The 17,729-nt window shown below is 35.3% G+C and overlaps 1 protein-coding gene across 1 annotated transcript in view; it reads right to left on the bottom strand.

Moving 5' to 3' along the window:
• The window catches only part of CELF2 (CUGBP Elav-like family member 2), a 722,220-nt gene extending 708,718 nt beyond the window's left edge, over nucleotides 1-13,502 (bottom strand). Inside the window, exon 1 of the mRNA XM_057498181.1 lies at nucleotides 13,234-13,502. The gene's annotated coding sequence lies outside the window, so the exon portion shown is untranslated. The remainder of the gene's footprint in view (nucleotides 1-13,233) is intronic.
• Nucleotides 13,503-17,729: the final 4,227 nt, after the last annotated feature.

The following is a 17,729-nucleotide window of genomic DNA, read 5'->3' as shown; positions in this document are numbered from 1 at the left end:
TGGAATACTACTTCGGATATTCTGACCCTGAAACTGTCTCCATCTTCCTCTTATCCATCTTTCCTATTGTCCTCATCTATGTTTGGGGATGCCAGTTCATCAGCAAACTCTTTCAGATCTGCTTTTGAATTACGGCTGCCCCCGTTCACCATGTCCAGAGCTGACACTCTAGTCTTGGCCTCCTCATCTTTTACAGAACTAACCTCGCTATTCTCCTTTTTGCCATGTCTTCCTTCAACAGTCTGTTCTGCAGAGAACAGTCACAGTGATCCTTTAAAATAAAAATCAGATCTCATCACTCCTCAGTTCCAGACACTCCTGATGACTTCCTCTTACACAGTTAATTTTATCCTATGTCCCCACCACATCCTACAAAGCCCTATAGTAGGGGGCATAAACCACTGTTCATGTACAGCCTGTGAATTAAGAATGATCTCAACATTTCTAAATGGTTGTCACATAGACATTATACATAAATCAAATTTCAGTGCCCATAAATAAAGTTTTATTGGAACACAACCATGTTTATTCATTTACATACTGTCTATGGCATTTTCATTCATCTACAGTGCAGAGTTGAGTTGTTACTCCAAAAACATTATGGCTCACAAAGCCTAAAATGTTCATTACCTAGTTCTTTACAGAAAAAGTTTGCCAACCTCTGCCCATAGCATTGACCTCTCTTCTTTCCTACCATTCTTCTCATTGCTATTCTCCTCCAGTCATGCTGATAGGTTATCTTTCATCCTTGCTCTTGCTACACTGCAATTTTATATGCTGTTTCCTTTTGCCCTTGGATATTGTATTTTTGGGTATCTTATGATTTCCTCTAGAATCTGTTACTTTTAGTAAAGTGATCTTTCTTGACAACCTCATAGAAAATAGCACTATTATAAAATTAAAAATAGCACATAAGAAACTTGTTTTTAAGATATATTCCCTGGTTTGCCTGAGATCACACTCCCTTTCAGATGTGAAATTTTTTAGTTGCTAAGAATCAGTGTTAAATATCAGATATTTAATATTCAGCAGCTCAGTTTAGAGGACAAAGTAGGAGTGAAAAATAACATGTTTCTCTTTTTCCTTCTTTTTTTCAGCTCTTCCAAGAGCTTCATATGTGTCTCTGGACAAATAATTTAACATAAGGAGCCTTAGTTCTCCCTTTAATGACTTAATGATTATTCCTCCTGATGGGCAAACATAGGCATATAACCATTATATTTTTAAAAATGTCTTAAGAATAGCAAGACCAACCAACCATCTCTCCAACATATTATGGCATATACCATCCTCACCTCAAAAGTTTTCCTTAGAAAAGTGACTCTCTTTACAACTGACTATCTTTATTTAAACTGCAAAGTACATATCTAGAAATGGCACCTTCATTAGTTTCCTAAGTCCATGATAAAAAAGTATCACAAACTGGGTGGCTAAAATAACACAAACGTACTGGCTTATAGTTTTGGAGGCTAGAGGTTCAAAATCTGAAGTTCAAAAGCAAGGTGTTGGAAGGGCTATGCTTCTTCTGAGACCTGTGGGGAGCTCTCTCCTGCCGTGCAACTTCTGGTGGGTCACCAGCCATATTTGATGTTGCTTGGCTTGCAGCTGCATGATTCCAATCTCTGCCTTCATGTCAGGAGGTCTTCTCTCATGTGTCTCTGTCTTCACCTGGCTATCTTCTTAAGACTTCAGTCATACTGGATTAGAGGGCCACCTTATGCCAGTATAAACTCATCTTAACTTTACTAATTCCATCTTCAGTGGCTCTCTTTCCAATAGGTTACATTGTGAGGGACTGGGGATTAAAACTTCAACATACCTTTGGTGGGAGGTGCAGAGTACAACCTGCAGCAGTACCCAAAAATTCAGTGTTAAGAATATCCACTCTAATACATGTCTTCATGAACAACGGCACCCTGCTTACTCTCTCCAATGCATATGCTTTCATGTGCATTTTCTAATTATCACTGGAAATATAATTTTTTGGTGGGGAGAGAAAATCAACACATTGGTTCTGTGATTGCCCAGTTTCTCACAGCGGTTTTTGCTTTCCCCTCATACAAGTTGAATAGTGAGAAAGAACAAATGATGACTTAAAATTGTCTTGTCTACCTATGATATGATGCTAATACACTTAGGACCATCACTTAAAGCCTCATATCATCTACAAGTAGACCTTGAAGTTGTTAGATCAGTGGTCTGAAATCTTGCAATTTTTCCTGAAGTAGGAAAGAAAACCTCATGAAATGCTATCTCTTCACAGATTTTTAATAAAATTCAATGTTTCTAATTCCTAAATGAATGAGATGTGAATGATTGACCATTTAATAAGAGAGTGTAGTGTAATGATCACAGGGTGGTCATGTAGAATTGACATACATGAAAAAGTCACAAAATTTATTCTTTGGACTAGTTTCTCACTCTTCAAGAAGCTTCTGTGACATATCAGACAAATAAAGTACATCAATATGCCTACGAAAGGAACTCACAGAGATGGCAGTGGAGGTAAGTGGTTATGCTAAATTTTCCACAGATAATAATTATAAAAATTGGGTAAAACATAAAAAGACTGTAACAGTTAAAGATACTAGGATGTATACAAAAGTAGATAATAGCTCAGGAGAGTTTATTCTTGAAAAAAAAAACATAATTGCAAAGGATAAGAATTGTGAGGTATTTCCTACTACCCATGAATATGGCAGAGGAATGATGGTGGAAAAACACAGACTTGCCAACAAATGTTTATAGATACCAGAATTCAGGGCAGAAAATACAGCTGGAAATTTAAAGATGAAGTCCTGAGAGCAAAATGATCACAGAGGAATGAAATAAAAAATCCATAGTGTCTGGCTGACAGATAAACTATGCAAGGTAAAGGGAAATTCTATAGGGCTTGGAAACAAAGCAGGAAGAGGTCAGAGAGGAATCTACTCTTAAAAGATAAAAGATGTATGAGTCAAGATATATAATTTTGTTACTTTTAAAGCTAAATACATTTTCAAGTTGCATGAAATATAGCCAGCAGAAGGCTGAAACCTCAGGGATTTGAAGTGTCAGAAGTGAGATCCTAAGGATATGACATAGAAGGAAATTTCTAGCAGCAAGGAACCATAGAAAGGGTCAGCCCCAAAATGTGAGTAAGATCTTTTCCAAAATTCCTAGTTGCTAAATTACACAGGGTTAGGTGAGACTTCCAGGAGGTTGTACTAATAAAAGTAGCATTTGAAAGCTACAGTGCTACTACATACTACAAAATAAGTCAGACATTGGGTTCATGTCCAGACAAATCAACTGAATACTGGAATAAAAGAGCACAATTCTCAGAACACTATAGAATCTACTGTCACAACAATATACTATCTTAAATGTCTAGTTTACAACCAAAAATTACTAGACATGCAAAGACAGGAAAGTGTGACACATAAACAGGAAAAAAGCCAACAGAAAGTGACTCCCAAGGGCCCCAGGTATTGGAGTTTGCAGATAAAAACTGTAAGGCAGTGATTATAAATATGTTCAAATAATTAAAGAACAAGTATGTCAATAAGTGAGAAGAAAATCTCAAAATAGAATAAATCTACTGGAAAAAATAGAGAATTGATAATCGAAAAATTCAACAAACTTTAAAAATTAACTAGATAGGCTCAAAGGAATATTGGAGATGGTAGAATAAATTATCAGTAAACTTGGATATTGATCCATACACATTACCCAATTTGAAGAATAGAGAAAAAGACTGAAGGAAAATGAATAGAGCTTGAGAGACCTGTGGAAGCATATCAATCAGTCTATCATGCATGAAACTGGAGATCACAAAAGAGAGAAGGAGAAATGATCAGGAAAAAAAATCCAGTAAACAATGAAAGAATCTTCCCCAAATATGGTGGAAAACATTAAATTCAAATACAAGAAACTTAATATAGGATTGAAACAAGTGAAAACATTTCTAAATACACTGTCGTTAAACTCCTGAAATCCAAAGATAACAAACACAATCTTAAACTCATCCAGAAAAAAACATATCCATTAACAACTGGAATATCTGAGTGGAGTCTGGTCTCCTTACATGAGTCCTTAAAAGTGTAGAACCATTCCCAGGTGGGTTAAAAAAGATGAGATGGAAGAAGGAAGAGAGATTTGAAGTGTGAGAGAGACTCGACCCACCCCTTTTGGTCATGAAGATTGAAGAAGGAGTCCACAAGCCAAGGAATGTATGTGACTTTCAGGAGCTGGAATGGCCCTCGATTAACCAGCAAGGAAGCAGGGATCTCAGTCCTACAGCTCCAAGGAATTGACTTTTGCCAACAATCCAAATGAGTGAGGAAATGGGTACTCCTGACCCTTTGATTGTGACCTGAGGGACTTTGTGCTAGGCTTCTGATATAAAGAAGTATAAAGTAACCTTGTATTGTTTAAGCCATTAAATTTGTGGCTATTTGCTATGGCAAAAGTAGAAAACTAATAGACTGTTTTTTTTTTTTTTTAAAGAGAAAACACAAGCTCTTCATATTAAGAAAGATAAAGGAGATACTACCACTGACCCTATATATATTCAGAGAAGGGAATATGTGAACATTTTATGGAAATAATGGTGATAACTCAGATACAATATACAAATTCTTTGAATAGCACACATGGTCAAAGCTAATAAAAGAGGAAACAGAAAATTTAAATAGCTCTATATCTATAAATGAAATTAAATTTTTACCTGAAAGTTTTCTCACAGAGAAAACTCCAGGCTGAGGCAGCTTATTGAGAAATTTTATCAAACAGTTGAGGAAGAAAAAATCTAATCCTACATAAAATCTTTCAGAAAACCAAGGAGAAAAGAATACTTCCCAACCTATTTTATGATTTCAGTATTACTCTGAGAGCACAGTAGATTAAGACATTACAAGAAAAGAAAGTGTCAACCAGTATTCCTCATGAACGGAGACACAAAAATCCTTACTAAAATATTAGCTAATCAAGTCTTCAGTACATAAAAGGACAACATCCTTTCATTGTGAAACCTCTCAGCTAGGAGAATTCCTTATGTGGTAAAGGATATGCATGGAAAACCCTTAGTTAAAAATCATACTCTGTGTTGAAAGACTGAATGTTTCCCTCCTAAGACTGGGAACAAGTCTCTCATCATTTCTACTCAATATTTTATTGAAAATACTATTTCAGTCAGTTAAGAAAAAGGATAAAAGTAATACAGATTGGAAAAGATGAAGTGTTCTGATTAAAGAGTTGATAGTGTATTTGGAAAATCCTAAGAAATATATATGTAAAAAATACCCACTAAGAATTATAAGTGAATTTGTCAAGATAGTGATATAGGAGGTCAATATGCAAAAGCCAATAGTATTTTTATGTAATAGCAGGAAGAGTCAGAAAGTGAAATAAATAATACAATTCCACTTCAATAACATCCAAAAATATTATATACTTATGGACAAATTTAACAAAAATGGTGAAATACCTGAATACTCAAAATTGCAATCCATTCCTGAAACTAAAGAGTAACTAAATAAATGGAGAACTAAACAAATGTTTATGGATAGGAGACTCAATGTAGTTAAAATGTCAGTTCTACAAATTGAACTATATATTCAATGCAAGCCCAATAAAAATTTCAGCAGTCTTCTTATTTGGGGGAAAATTTACAAGCTAATTCTAAAATTTATGAACAACTTAGAACAGTCAAAGCAATTTTGTAAAAGAAAAACAACATGGGGGAACTTACACTACCTGTTTTCAAGACTTATATAAAGCTCAGGTAATCAGTGCAGTGTGGAAATAGTGAGACCATACATACATAACTCAATAGTACAGAATAGAGTTTCCAGAAAATAACCAACACAAAACACATATGTTCAATTGATTTTTGACAAATGGTCCAAAATAATTAAATGCAGGAAAGAGTAAATTTTTTGGTAATAATGCTGAAATGACTGGGTATCTATGGGTGTGTTTGTGTGTGTGTGTGTGTGTGTGTTTGTGTATAAATGAAACCTTTATTTTTTACTATATCAAACATAAAAATTAAAATGGATCATAGATCTATATGTAAAAACTAAAGTTATGAAACTTATGGAGGAAACAGAAGAAAAATTTTTGTCATCTTCTAAGAAGCAAAGATTTCTTTGAGAAAATGCAGGAAGTAAGAACCATAAAGGAAAGTACTGGTACCCTGGTTACATAGTAGGTTGCTCCTTGAAAAAGAGCATTAATAAATTTAGAATGAAAAGTTATGTACTGGGAGAAAATATTTTCCACAAAGATATTCAAGAAAGACTTACATACAGCACAATAAAACAAAAATCAATGGAAGATTTGAACAGACACTTTCTCAATGAGCATATGAAAAGATGCTCAACATCATTCCTTCTCAGGGGAATGCTGCTTAAAATCACAGTGAGATACCACTACATACCCATTAGAACGACTAAAATTGGAAAGGTTGGTGATACCACCTGCTGGTAAAGATGTCCAGCAACTGGAATTCTCAAATATTCCTGGTGGAAGCATAACATTTTACAACACTGAAAAACTTCTTTGTTTTTCCTTATAAAGTTAAACATACACCTATCATAAGACTTTTCAGTAGCTATTTTCACTTTAGCTATTTACCTGAGAGAAATGAACACCTACAGCCACAAAAAGGCTTGTATATGAATGTTCATATAGCTTTGCTCATAATAGCTCCCAAATGGAAATGACCCAAATGTCCATCAACAGGTGGATGGATAAACAAAATGTGGTATATTCATACAATGGAATTCTAGTCAGCAATAAAACATCCACTGATGTATGTAACAATATGTAAGAATCTCAAAGGCATTATGCCGAGTGAATGAAGCCAGACACAAAAGAGTGCATAACATATGACTCCATTTACATAGCATTTTATAAAATGTAAAATAACCTATAGTGACACAAAGCAAATCAGGCGTTGCCTGAAGGTGAGGTGTGCAGGATGGGATTGACTGCAAAGGAACATGAGGGAACTTTTGTACAGATGGAAACGTTCTGTATCATGATTGCTGTGCTTGTCTTACAGCTGATGAAAACTCATCAAATTGTACACTTAACATAGATGGAGTTTATTATGTATACATTACATATCAATTCAGTTGATTAAAATCCATACATAGTATCTTAAAAATGAGAGCAGTATTTTGGGGATTCATCCCCAATGCTTCAATTAAGTAGGTCAACTAGATAATAGGCTTAGCATAAGAACATATTCAGAAAATCATACATCTTCAAAGTATCCCCTTGCCAACAAAGCATGCCATCACATCTTTATCTTCTTATAATAACCATTATAAAGATGACTATTCAGAGAGCATTATTCCCCTATAACACTGTCTGCAGAACACAGGGCTATTTTAATACACAAATATGGTAGAATTAAAGATGAACAAAACAACTTGTTTTGCCCATTTTTCTGTGGCTTGCTTACATCATCCTATAACTAGTAGATTCTCAGGAATGCTATTTGTACTGCTCAAGAGCTACTTTAAAAAGTACACAGAAAATGTCAGATTGAACGATGTGGCTACAAAAACAACTTTAGTAAACTATTTCCCAATTCCTTCTAACTTTACTTTCTTTTAAATGACTATAACTTATTAGATTGGCTCATTAAGACTGTCCCTTAACAGTCTTTTAGAGATCAGAGCAAAGCCAGAGGTACAGTGTAAGAAAGATCTAACTTATTCCAGATGATCCAGCCCACATTCTAGTAGATCCTGCACATATATAGAACATCAGGAATCTTTACTACTGCACCCACTTTCCATCTGTCTTAGGAAACTGCACCCACTTGCCATCCGTCTTAGGAAACCTACTTGTTGCATCTTGTCACCTCTGATCATGTCTTCTGCCTCCACTTCTTTGTGTATTCATCTTCATCCTTGTAACTGATTCTGATGTGGATCTCTATTTTAGTTTTGTCCTCCTGTTTCTGGACCTTTCTGAACCTCCCTGACTCCTTCCCCAAATCTCTGAGCTAGTTTCCTCCACTTCTGCACTCAGAGCCGCTTCTGGAACCCAGCCTGGAACATAGGCCTACAACTACTGGGTATGATATTACTGACATTTTTATGACATCCAACATTTGTTAAACAAATATTTATTGAGCACCTCTATGTGCCAGGTATATCTAGATGCTAGGGAGTCAGCTGTAAACAAAATAGACTAAAATGTCTGCCTTCATGAAATATCCATTTTAATTCAGAGTCCAACAGTAAACAAATTACAAAAGATATAATATACTACATTAGAAGGTGGTAAGTTCTCTGGAGAGAAATAAAGCAGCAAAAGAGGATAGGGAAGGGGAGGGTGAGTTTAATAATCATAAAAGATTAATTATCTTTTATGAAAGTATAATCGGGTCCTGAGGTGGGAGAGTACCCACAGGTGTGTTCTGTGTCTAACTCCACAAATGTGGCTGGAGTCCAGGGGCAGTAAAGAGGAGGGTGAGTCAGGGAGATGTATCAGGTTAGGCAAATCCTTATAGGCCCAATCAACTCTATTTTATGCTAGTTGCTCCTTGGTAGTTTTTAATGTTATTGCCTTCTACTCTCAAAAGTTCCCAAGTTTAAATGAAAGATTATATTCTCACCATAGTATAGACTTTATAAAGGCCCTTATAAGGAATTCACTTTTATTCTGAATGAGATAGAAGCATTTGAGACATTCTTGTAAAATGTCAATTAAACTAAAATTATTTATGTAATCAAATTGACAATACATGAATATGATACAAAAATTCAAAAGGGTGCTAAAGGGTATATAGTCAATTCAAACCTTCCTCTCAATCCTGTGCCCCAGACATCGAGTTTCCCTTCCTGGAGGCAACTGCTGTTATGGGTTTCTAATTACTTTTACTTTTATTGCAGTGTTTTCAACAGTGAGGTGACATAATCTGACTTCCATTTCTAATGGGCTACTCAGGCTGCGGTGCTGAGAAGAGTGTGGTGGAAGCCGGGGACCAGGTTAGTACTACAATGATCCAGGTTAGCAAAGAACTTCCTCAGCTTCCTACCCAAAGGCCTGGGGATATAGAAACGTGTACTTCCTTTACTTTTAGGAAGAGCTAGTGTCCATACCTTTGAGCTAGAACAGCTTTTCCCTGAGCCCAAAAGCCGTAACTCATCTATACTCTTTCTACTGCAGCATTTGAACTTGTCCATTGTAGCGCTGAGCACCACGGTAGTAATACATTCTGTGTTCATTGTTTAAAAATGTCTTATAGCTCAGGCTCCTTGAGGACAGAAACCATATCTGTTTCTTTACCCAGAGTATATCATGTCTTTTACAGAGTAGACATTTAGAACAAATTTTGAATGAATGAAGAAATCACAAGTCCTTCTGTCTTGATACTCCTCCAACTAACAACAACTGGTCTTCTCTCGGCCTCCTTCCATCAAACATTAATTAATCATAAAAGATTAATATTTGGATGGGAATAAAGGAAAAACATTTAAACTAGTTTCTCATATATCTATATCCCATGTATCTCTCCATCTTTATTTTTATAAAAACAATAGGTAACCAGAGAGGGAGGAAGAAAACAAAAAGATTATGAGATTTAGTATAACTTAACATTTATATATTTACTCAGGAATTATGATATATTAGAAGATTTTCACAAATAGGCATTAGAAAATATCCTAATTCTGTATTTATAACATATTTTACATTATTAATATATAACTTGTAAACTATGACTATTTTGAATTATTACTCTCAAGTGTTAAGGATAGGTACTAATATATGCAAAAGAATATTTCTTTGTGTTTAAGAAAAATATTGGCACACATTTTAGCTTTAAGGAGAGAGCTTCTCCTTTCCATGGTCACACAGAGAGAGCACTGCCGTAGATGGCTGAACAATCTTCTTTATGTGCGCTCACTATTCTGTTGCACAGGTTCCCTTTAGTCTGGGGCATTACCATGAAAAAAAAAGAAGAGGGACTGAGTAATGTGAACTCAGCACAAAGCAGAGGCTAGGACTTTTAGCCTGTTAATCGAAAATTCCCTTCTATTTTGTTTAAACTACTGGGCCACAGCACCACCCATAAATGACATTTATCTTTCTCTCCATGAAAATTACTCATCTTCAACTAGGCAGAATGGAAACATTTTACTTTAGGATGGGGCCACGTTCCCTTTGTAAAGAGCAGGAGACAGAGCCCAGGAAGATCAGGTGACAAAGTTGGTGGGTAATTAGGATGAGGATAGATATCTCCTGATGCCAGGTTTAGTGCCTCATGCTCTTCTTATAGTGAAAAAAATACAGATATTAAGACTATATGTAGCAATAATAATCATTTCCAAACACACACGAAATAGAAAACATATATTTAGCTATAGAGAAAGAAGGGAAGCAAATGTGGAAAGGGTTATGCCAGTTCCAGGAAGTCAGAAACAATATGCTACAATTTTTCTTGATCCCAAGAGCCTCTCAGTATATACTAACTTTATCATAGGCTAATTAATCACATTACACTTTCTGGTCTACCAGTTAAACTTGCACATTGTTAAGTCCTTTGATGACCAAGAGATGGCTTTTTCATTTTTCAGTTTCCCATAGATCCTAACAGAGTTGCTGCTCAGTAAGCATTTATAATGAATTGAGCAAATGTCAAATGTCATATTTTCTGAAAGCTTACTTATATTTTTATACTGCCTTTATATTTTCATTCTGGCATCACATATAATTTTATGCTTGTATGTCTATGTGTAAAACAACAGAGTTTACTCTCTCTAGAAAGTATTTTCTATTTCAACACCTGTGCAATTATAAGGTGAAGCTATTCTCAAAAGCTACAAAAGCTAAATGGCAAATACGGAACTATTGTTAAAGAATTTTGCTCTTGAAATTGTAGTGTCATAGCACTTCAGCAAGGGAAGAAGAAAAGACATTCTGATATTATGTATGCTTAGATACCAAGATGTGGGGTTATTACTGGCTCTTTTGCTATTGAAAAAATAGATAGGGTAAAATTTAACTAAAGTAATTTCAGTGTTATTCAATATTTTATTAATGGGGAAAGCATCATTTTAACTGTAGCAATCTATAAAATTATGGACTGATTACTAGCTCAAATGACAGAGTCCTACAGTGAAACCCATAATTTTACATTACATTCTGCAAGAGATGATAGCAGTTCTTCACATATAATGGTATTGCTAGCCTAGAATCTTGTTAACACTCCTAGTCTGAGAGGTTGTGCTTATCCTCTCTCATTCTTATTTTGAATCTGAAAGAAATTTTTTTCAAAAGTCTACTGTCTTTATTCTTCACATGCCACATTTTGGTCAATTAGAAATTTTCATAGAAGAGGCACCTTGAGTAAAAAATTTAAGAATTTAAGTAGAAAGGTAAAATTATAGGGAAATGAATCTTTGAAAAAAATAAATGCAAGCACTATGGTTTGACTTGCATTTAGCTCTTTGTAGCTATTTCTAGTCACTGATTCTACAGAAAGTAGCTTCGGAGTTAGTTGCTTGTTACTGGGCAACAATTTATTCCAATTATAACTGAAATGCTCCTAATAGACAGTTACTGGTAGATAAAAACAGATTTTAAAAATGAACTGTTAAATCCATAGTATTTTTCTCTTGTTATAAGAAGCGGAAATTATTCTAACAATTGACATTTTCTAATGTTCTGAGGTCTTTTTAGACATTTCAAGTGATCTAGGGGCCATTGGTGAGGACCCAAGGGGTGACAGGGTTCAGAGCTGTTAAATGTAGAAATGACACAATTAGACAGAATAGCTACAGAGACTAGGAATCACATGTTACCACCGTATGGAATTCCACATTCTCTATCAGATGCAAATGGCATGCAATCCTCAAACTTTAGCAGGAGAGTTTCTCTTTAGAAAAAATGTCTTAATGGGCATTTGGTAACTGCATTCTTTTTTTTTTTTTTTGGTACTCTCCCTATTACATTTTTACTTATCTATTAAAACCAAAACCTAAATCAAAATACTGCAGTTTACAAACAACACTGGAGAACAGCAGAAAATATTCCCTGATATTTTAAATATGTTTTTAAAGGCAAAGAGGAAAATCTTTATTCCTAAATTTCTTGACTCAAATCCAAGCAGACTCACTGACAAGCCTAAATCTTTCCACGTGTCTTCCAGCTTCTGAGGCTAGGTTCTGGGTCATTTCTAAGAAAGTGTGCCACACGGCTCTGTTCTCAAATGACATATTTTGTTTGCAAGAAAGGTTTTTATATTTTTTTCCTTCTTTTTAATAACAAAATATAGCCTAAAATGTACTGACCATAGTTGCATATTGACATAAAATTTGCCCAGAAGGAACAGAAGTACATTGATTGGAGGAGACTTAGCCTTAGAATGAACATTGTATCTCATAGTTAACAGTCATGCATTTTGAAAAGTGTCTTGAATGATCTGATCAGTTCTAAAGGTTGCAAAAGTAACTGGTTGCTGAAAATTTACACCATCTAGCTTGTTTCTCTCCGTAACACAGTAATAGGCAAGACTATTCTCAGTTCCAATCTGTGGCAGAAGTATATAGAAAAACTTGTTGAATTTAACTGAGTTGAATTAAAATTTGTCTTTTAAAAAAATAAAGCGGGCATCTCAAGTCAAGGCCCCCAAATGATCTAGGCCCTCTGCAGTTGACTGTCTAAGGAACTCCTGACCAGTTAAAGATGAAAGGGATTAAAATAACTTTGCTCAGCACGCATTTTAGTCCGTTCCATTATCTGGAGGAAGTCTACGATAATTGCAGTGTTACTTAAAAAAAGTTTCATCATTGTACTTCCTGTTGAGTGAGTAAACAACACAACAGTTTTTTGGTCTGTAACGGACCTATTAAAACCCATGACACCCCTGCAAGCCAGTAACTTGGAGAACTTCAGTTCTCCCCAACAGGACACCGAAAAGCCAGCCCTAAACCATCAACAACTCATTGCCATAGTGCGACAATCTCAGCCCTATTTCAACTGGGCGACTAGTCAATTCACAGAGAGAAGCATCATCAGGGTACATAGGAGTGCTGTTACTACCCATTATAAGTATGACGCGAAGGTCACATATCAGGCAATTACACCTTTTCATTACATGCTAACCCCTCACGGCAGGGAAGCCACGCTTATGGCTGCATTAGACAGACAAAGCCTTCAGCTCTTTTTAAAAAAAAAAGGAAAAGCAAAAAAAAGAAAAGATTAAAAAAATTAAATTCGTTTTCTTACCAGCACGTTGCAGCACCAACTTGCTCACAGGAATGTTGCCTTTACAGGTTTCCCTTTTAATTATCCTGGAAGCAGGGAGACAAAAAAAAAAAAAAAAAAAAAAAAAAAGGCAAAGAAGAAGCAGGGTGGTTAAATTAGCGTGCTGGAATCTTTTCAGTTTGTCGCAGAGTAGAAAAATAAAAAAGGAAAAAACGGCTCAGTAATTTAAATTTGCTCTCAGTTCAGGCTGCATCGTTGGGTCCCGCCCCTCCTTCCCGCTGGGTTCCACTACCTGCAAGGCTGGAATTGACAGCTACTGTGCAAACAGAAAAGGCAACAAGCATGCTGGGACCATTCTGTCTGCTCTTTGGGTCTCACTTGTCCTGACAACTAAATATCATCAGTGGAAAGGTATTCTGCATTTTCTGTTTGAGGCATTTGCATGTAATTCCCTTTCATTTTAACTGATACACCACGGCTTATGAGGATGGGGTTTGATTGCTATTATTTTTTTCCCTTTTTTCTAATAGATATAATAAGTTACCATTATTATTTATATTTCCTCTATTATTATCTGTTTAGTGAGATCTTTGCATCCCTTACTGCCCTATCCTCTTCTCTAAGACCCGTTCTCTCCCACCTTTTCCTTTAACTCATCAACACTGAAATTTCTAGGACTGATAGAAATACCAAGATTACCAGGGCTTGCACCTCTCCTTTGATGCCTTTTGTGTTTTTTTATTTTTTAGCATGTAGGGCTGCTAACAATGGAAGGACAGAAGGACCTAGGAATAAAGACTCCATAAGCACCAGAAACTTCTAAGAAGGATGAACCATTAATGCAAAAAGTCTCCACAAACAAATCCAAAAACCTCATTTTCATATTTCTGAACTAGGCAGATAGCTAAAAATCATTGGGATAAATTTGGTGTACATTGCAAATGTGACCTAATGTGTCTCCTACAGAAAAGAACAAAAATTTTAATGGCAATAAAATTAAATTTTGCAACAAAAATAAAATGGTTACCTAATGTGCAGCATATTGTCAGTTGGTAGCAGAGGAATTGTGAAAGATAATAAAGCCCACCCATCTCATGTAAAAATGCAAATAGCCAAACCAGAACTTACAATAAGGGCTTTTGTTGTTTTTTTTCTGAATATTCTTTTCAGATGATCCTATTACAGAGTACTTGGTATTGAAGCTATCACAAGCCTGCATGTAGTATGGTTTACCTACACGTTTGCCTCTTGATCTGAAACACTGCTTCTGTAATAGGATATAGGATTGGTTCTGCTAGTAAAGTATGGATTTTCCTCAGATCATCCTATTGCTCTAACTGTAGTACCACACTATTTGATGTGTCATGTCACATAGTGGGTGTCTGGGTGGTTAAGGAATAAAAGATAAAATGTATATGGTTGCCACTGGCTGAAAATATAATCTTTACTCTTATTGACATGACAGTATTAATCTACTTTTTTTTGCTATTGCTAGTTTTTGTATTCTTAAAGACATTTTTCCCTTATCCCTACCTCAAGCCATTTAAATGGGCTTCACTATTTCTATATTACTTGTAGAATCCTTGAAAGCCAAGAATGGGCTTGATGATGGACTTAAATGCACTTCACTCCAGATTTTCAAAAGAGAAATGATGAACAATGTAAATTAAATCATTAAAAATGATTTATCTTTCTAGATTGGTAAAAATTTAGCTGAATGCCAGATATCCATGCTGTCATTTGAGGTCCAATCATAAAACCTAAGCAATTAAAAATGAAAAGTGCTGAGGAGGCAAAAAGCAAAACTACATATTTTTCTTGTATTATACTCTTTATAAGGATTATTTTTCTGTCAGCAATGAACACCTTTTCCTGATTCCCATGAGCAGGTATAGTATAGAAAAATAAGACAGGTCAAGTACTCAAGAAGACATGATAACTTCCCAGGTAGTCAGGCAATCAGCTTTAATGAAACAGTGTTAAATTACACCAACGTACTAATTATGGTATTTTTTGCAGTAATACCAACCCATGCCTTGGTTTGGAAAGTGTTATGCACAGATTTTTGAAAAAATTTAATTGAAAAGAGATTTTATTATCCTGAAACATTCTGTAATTCCAAGGGGCTTTCCTCAATCATTTCTTTTTAAAGAAGAGTTCTAGAAAGATATGCAGAGTTGAAAATATGTAGAAGAGAAAATATGTAAAGCTGAAAAAAAGCAGTGATAATGGCTTTTTAAAATTGTTATCTTTATAGCTATAGTTTTTATGACTAAAATGCCAATATTAAATATGTTGGTATCACTCTGAATAACATAACACACTTCGAACTTGTTAGGTAATATAAAAATATGCACAGAGAAGCACATATTGGTCTATATTCTGAATATTTGTTTTAAATGAAGAAGGAAGGTTATTTTTATGGTTGTCAATGCTAACTGAGTGGAATGAACACAATATTAGTTTTAATTAAATAAAAATTCCTGCAATGAACTTCAGAGAAGGAACAGACTTTAGGAAAAATATGAGCCCCATTGTTCCATTAGGGGCTTAACCTGTTACTTCAGAAGTGTCTACTTGGTGTTGGGGGTTCAACATTGCTTTATTGAATATGACTTGGAAAAAAAACCCTGGGAAACAAGCCACTTCAAAAATAAATATCTGGTTAAATTGCTAGGGAAGTCTGTGTAGGATACACATTTATATGGTTTTCAAATCATGGAAATGTGTCTTATAGAAATACACTATAGAAGTTTATTGGAAATGTGTTCTAAAGAAATGCTTTGCATAGTTTGAATGGCATACACAATTTAAATGTTTATGCTCACAGAACCTAGCATCAGTGTAGGAAATGCTAGTTCATTTTTTAAAAGTGTGTTAAATTAATACATTTTTATCTTCTCAATTATGTTTGACAATGAAATACTTTTTTTCAAACTTACTGAATATTTTTAAATTATTTTATTACTTTTTGATAAATGTGTCCCTCATTCTGAATCGCCTGTCATCAGTGTGATTTTACTGTTTTTTCTTTGGGCCAGCAAAACACAGCCTAATGAATAATGTACTGTCACCCTAATGTCTTAATGACTATAATAGCCAAGTGCAATGTTTTTTTTTTAATTTCAAAAGAATTCCGAGAGCTTGCTCACATTATAACACTTAGCTACCCCTTTAAACCTGAATAACCAGAAAATAGTCACTGCTGACATAAAAATCATCTACTACTCTTCAGTTGTCTTTTGAACCATGTTTCCATTATTGAAGCAATTTTATGAAGTTCATGTTTGAGTTTTCAAACATATACATACATAGAATTCCTGATTTTAAGGAGATTTTCACAATCATTTCTTTGGGACCAAGTTCATAGAGTTGTGGAAGCTTAGTCTGGATGTTTAGATTTAAAAAAACCGAACTTAGAAATCACTATTTGGCGTAAGACAAAACAAAGACCATAGGGATGCCTTAAACTCTTGTAGGCCATTTCTGTTTTGCTGACATGTTCTTACATAAGCAGGCAAACACATCACAAAGGAACTATGCTTTTAGACTGAATTCAGTTCTGAACTGTAAGAGCATAGGAGAGTGGGCATAAACGGCTACACACAATTAATGTCCTGTTACCAGTGGTGCCGGGAACATGTGATACATGAAGAATCATGGCATTTTACAATGGGAAACAATACCAATTTTTATTCCTAAACCGAAGTATACAATGCTCATCTGGTAGGCACAGTACACACATGAGGTGTAAGCAGACAACACTGTAAACAGAGAACACCCAAGTTAGACACATCAAGAACTGGAGCATTTTATAGAAATGCACTTTAACTGATATAGCTGGTTGCTAGAATTTTGCATAGCATACCTGAAGAAGCAAGGCTTCCTTACAAATCAGTCAGAGAGACTGTATTTTGAGAAAGTTTAAGTGATGGTGAACTCTCAGGGAAATTCCAATCCCTCCACTGACCAAATGAGAAAAGAATGACAGAGGGCTTAGAAAACAGGATTAGGGAACACATTCAGTGCTCAAAAGGAGGGGTGACTTCTCCCTTGGATAACAAAGCACACAGGAGCACGATTAATTCCATGGGGGATGCAGGGAGGTACATGTTTTGCACTGCAAGTGATGGTAATATCAATTTGGAATACGTTCCTTCAAGAACTCAGTTGGACAAAATAAAGGAGATGGCCAGTATCTGGGTGTAGCTCTCAGGAAGTGACCCATGGAGAGACAAAACCACATAATGATGAGCTCTTCAAGAGAAAGCCCAAAGATAAGAGAAGAAATCCATGATGGCACAGGGAAAAGAGCTCAAGTGCCAGAAGCTCAAGTGACAGACTGACAGGTGCTATGACAGGTGAGAAGGAACATGGGATAAGATGGCACAAAAGAATTCAAGCAAAATGGTTTGGACTACTCTAGGACATCAAATTCTGCCAAGATATCAAATATCTGTAATCAGGATTAGAATAGACAAAAAATTATTAGTAAGAAAATAGCAAGTTGAAGGCTA

The sequence above is a fragment of the Manis pentadactyla genome, chromosome 3 (assembly GCF_030020395.1).
Source record: "Manis pentadactyla isolate mManPen7 chromosome 3, mManPen7.hap1, whole genome shotgun sequence".
Lineage (NCBI taxonomy): Eukaryota > Metazoa > Chordata > Mammalia > Pholidota > Manidae > Manis > Manis pentadactyla.
This window is presented reverse-complemented; position numbering and strand designations above follow the sequence as displayed.